This window comes from Carlito syrichta, unplaced genomic scaffold (genome assembly GCF_000164805.1).
Source record: "Carlito syrichta isolate Samal-C Ts95f unplaced genomic scaffold, Tarsius_syrichta-2.0.1 Scaffold300929, whole genome shotgun sequence".
In the NCBI taxonomy this organism is placed as follows: Eukaryota; Metazoa; Chordata; class Mammalia; order Primates; family Tarsiidae; genus Carlito; species Carlito syrichta.
Window position 1 is genome coordinate 18619 of NW_007245025.1, and position 4369 is coordinate 22987.

Consider the following 4369-nt stretch of genomic DNA (forward strand, 5'->3'; position numbering starts at 1 on the left):
CTAACTGTCACACAGGGCATGTTCTACAAAGCCAAGTTATCTGAGGAGCAGTGTAAGGTATTACAATTAAAACAGGCTTATGGCCAAAAAGCTTTTTGACTTTCACGTACCATGTTTGACATACTTAAGCCATTTTTCTTTAATACTTGAACCTTCTATTTTTGTTTTATACGCTTTTTTCTCTTCCTTTCCCTTTCCTTTTTTTTTCAAACCAGCCATTTATAATGTACCATACAAGATTTTTCCTATACAATTATTTCTCTTTCCTTTATTCTTTTTTACTAAAAACATACCTCATACCAACAATCTTTTTTACATTTTTCCTAACCTTAGAGCTCCAACCAAAGCAGTAAGTTTATAAGCAGTGGAAGGGCTTAGTTAGGATTCAACATAGAACTATTAGGGAAATCCAAAGCTAAACAAAAGGCACCCAAAAAGCACAACGGTGAGAGCAAAGAACAATGTGAGCCTCAATCCTGCATACAATGTCCCCCTCCAACAATGGAGACGGACACGCCGGCACAACAAGGAAGGAGTGCTGAAACATTCCACATCCCAGAACACATGGAAGCAACAGTGCAGCGAGGGGTCCAGACACAATGTCCTGCACCCCCACAACCCAAAGGAGTGAAGGAAGGACCGGACCAGGAAACCCAAGCAGAGCCGAGCATGCAGCTCCTGCCAAAGTAGCAGACAAAAGCTGAAACGCTCTCCGTCCATGCCTGCGGCCCCGCATTCCCTTCCTCCCACCGCCAAAGACTACAAAGGCCCTGTCCAACAGCGCCAGTTGAAGGGTCCATGGACCCCTCTTTCTTTTTAGGAGTTTGTACCTTATGTCTGGTGCTGACTGGGAGACAAAATACATAGCCAAAAGAACTTTACCTTCCAGAGAATTTAAATTGATATTAGGAAACTGCTGCAATGTCTCAGAGAGGCGACTTAGAAACATTGTTGAATTTTTATCTGGTTTTTGAAAAACCTTTTTTATTTGTCTTAGTAGCCTGTGGTTAGTTAACAGGAGTAATTTATATGATTCCTATACTTTTGTCTGGAAAGAAGGTTGATATAGTCCCAGTTTAGATATAACTTGAGAGAAATTTATCATAAGAAAACAACAAATAACTAACAAGGTTATAAACAGTAATGCCAGGAATTTCTGTAACCTGATGGCTTTTTCAAGCTGAGTGTTCTCATAGTTTTCTTAGTATCATTAACAGCCCTTAAATTTTGTAAAAGTTTTCATTTACCTGATTTATTCTTAATAACAAATATAGGGGTTTTCCATGGACTAGTGGAAGGCTTAATGTGACCAGCTTCTAGTTGTTGCTGTTGCACCAAATCTTTTGCTGCCTTTTTTCTGATGGCATGATTTACAGTATGATAGGGAAAGCTATACTTAAACTCCCTTTCCTGCAATTTAACTATTTGATTCTTTAGTGTTTGATGGGCTCTTTAACTATAGCTTGACCCTGAGAGTTATAAGGAATTCCTGTGGAATGAGAAACGCCAAATTGGACACAAAAACATTGAAAAGCCTTGTATGTATAAGTAGGAGCATTATCAGTCTTTAACTGTTTTGGAATACCCAATTGTGAAAAGCAAGACCTTAGAGGGGAGAGGGTTAATAGGCTGTCTCCCTTGGAATGTGAAACTAGTACCTTTCTGAATTTAGTTGCAGCATTTTGGTGGTGAATTTGGAATACTCATGTCGTGGATCCAAAGCATCTCTAAAAATATTCCACAAGGCAAAAGCATCAACAGGGACCTCATCAGGTCCATGCAAAGTATAACAGAGTTTAAGTTTTTTCCCCAACTTTGGTCCAAATAGTCAAATCAATGGTGCCCTCTTGAGGGAACCAGGGACATTATGCCTGGACAAATCGCAAAAAATGAACCAATCGAGTAGAAGACACCTTAATTCCCCTTTTAGGTAATGTATCAAGTAAGACATTTATAAACAGTCTCCTGCGTTTAGACTGTTTCTGGCCCATGAGTGTATCAGGGCTCAGCACTCCTCACCTATTCTTTCCCTGCCTATCTCTACAGGGGGGCCTGCGGCGCCCCAGGTGAGGTCCTATCCCTCCCAAAAAGAAAGAGAAAAGATTACCTTCAAGCTCCCACACATTGGGCGACACTTGCGGGGGCCTGCCCCGCAAGGGTCATGAGATATCCTGAAGGAGAGACGGATAGGTGATGGACGAAGATCATATACTGGACACCTGCTTCTTGAACAGATGATGATTTAATGCTAGTTAACACAGAGCTTGTATACCATTCATGAAGGGGCAAGACAAAGAAAATTCTTTCACATACATATCTTCTAAAAGTTACCATCCAGTGGTCTTAGTAGCGAACAGACCAAGATTCCCATAGGCTTTAGTAGTGAACAAACCAAGATTCCCATAGGCTTTAGTAGCAAACAAACCAAGATTCTCATAGGCATTTAGACAACAAGTCTTATTCATAAAGCCAACAATGATACTTTCAGTCCAATGTCCCAAATTACAGTGCTTGAAATGTCTCAAGAAAGTTTCTTTAAGTGTATATTTCTTTATGTGTCAGGAGTTTTTCCATCTTAGGCTCTCATGTTCTTCAGAGTCCCGTGATCACCTCCCTTGTCCAGATGTCTTCACTACTTTTCTCTTATCTTGCAGTGCTTGTTTCTAAAGAGAACTCAAAAGAAGTTTTTAGTAATGTTTCCCAGGCCCCTCAAGGTTGCTTTCTGTTTTAGCTGATCTGTCATAAAAGTGTCTGATTATTATATTATGAGTTCAGCGAAAACCTACTCTATAAATGTTAACTTAGAGTTTTAGCTATAGAATTAAGTAAAAACCTTAACATTAATCTTTATCCTAAGTCAGTGAAAACAGTGTTATAAATCATCTATATAACTCCTAGATAAGTGTTAGAACTTATCTAGGAGTTATTATGAATTAATAATAAACTACTATAAACTTGTGCTTGTAAAAATCCTTATGTCTAAACACTAAATTGCATAATCCTAAATCAAATAAGGAGTGAATATAATTATATCATTTTTTACTTCAGCAATATCTAGTAACTTATAACCAAGTGAAAGAAAGCATTCTTGATGTGCTTCAGAGTTTAACCCTTGCATATGTTAGAAAAGGTCAAGTGGCATACTTGGAAAATGGAAAACTAAACCATGACATTTCCAGGTTAGCTGTGATTCTTCGCATAAACGTGCCATCTTCTTCTTCCACGACTGCACAGAATTTCTTCAGCTGTACCATCAGCAAAGATGGAAGACAGAAGGGCCTCAGCTGCCCAGACTCGCTTTGCGGCCGGGGGTCCTCAGCACACCTGGACTTTGTCAATCAGGTGGGCCTCCAAGGCTGGCTCCCAACATCTCCCCCTTTTTTGTTTTTTAATACGAAGCCATGAAATTTTGTGTTTAGTCGAGAGATGTTATTTTTCAATGATTTGAAGATGACTGGAAGCAAACATAACAGTAGCAAGAGTATTCCTCCACAAATTCCCACATTGATTAATATAGACAATAATGATTTTTGATTGACAAATGAAGAAAAATTGTTAAAGATTGACTGAGCCAATTGGGTGGATTCAAATTGTTTTTCAGCAGAACTAATGGCTTGTATTTTTTGACGAAGTTTGGAGAGATCCAAACTTATGTTGGAATGGTTTTAAATTTCAGAGATATGATTTTTAATCCTATCTCAGGTATGAATAGACTTATTTGGAGAGGTGTGACACAAATCTATTTAAACTCTGAATGACATTTTAAAGTCAATTTAATTTTTAAAGTTATAAGTTTTTGTCTTATAATTAAAATAGCCTCTTTTAATGTATTAACTTTATTTTTTAATTTTTGGTCAATAATTTTTTGAGCTGTTAAAGCTAATGAGACTTTTTCGATAATTGATCTGTAAATGTAGTAGTATGTTTTTTTTAGTTAAGGTTATGGCTGAAACTGAAATTGATGTAGTAATGACTATCAAAGTTGTAATATTTAAAATTAAAGTTGTGAGAGACGGGGCAAGATGGCGACGGCATAGGTGAACTGGTGAGATTCTCTGAACGTGAGTTCCCAAAAAGGCTATCACTTCGCTACCCCCATCCCCCAGCCCACCACCAACCACGCTGGGGGCAGGCCCGGGAACTTCAGTCCCACGCAAGGCCAGATATTGCGCCCCCGCCCCACTGCTGCCGTTCTACTCGTGTGTGGAAGTCTCCGGTCCCAGCCCCCTCCAGATCCCTCCCCGGCTGCATTGTCTCCAGCCCGGGCACCCGGCATCAAGCCGCCAGTCACACAGGGAGGCTCTGGGCACCCGCCCCTCAGAGACGCTGGTTCCATTTCTGGCTGAAGTCCTCTGTTGGGTCCCAGTGC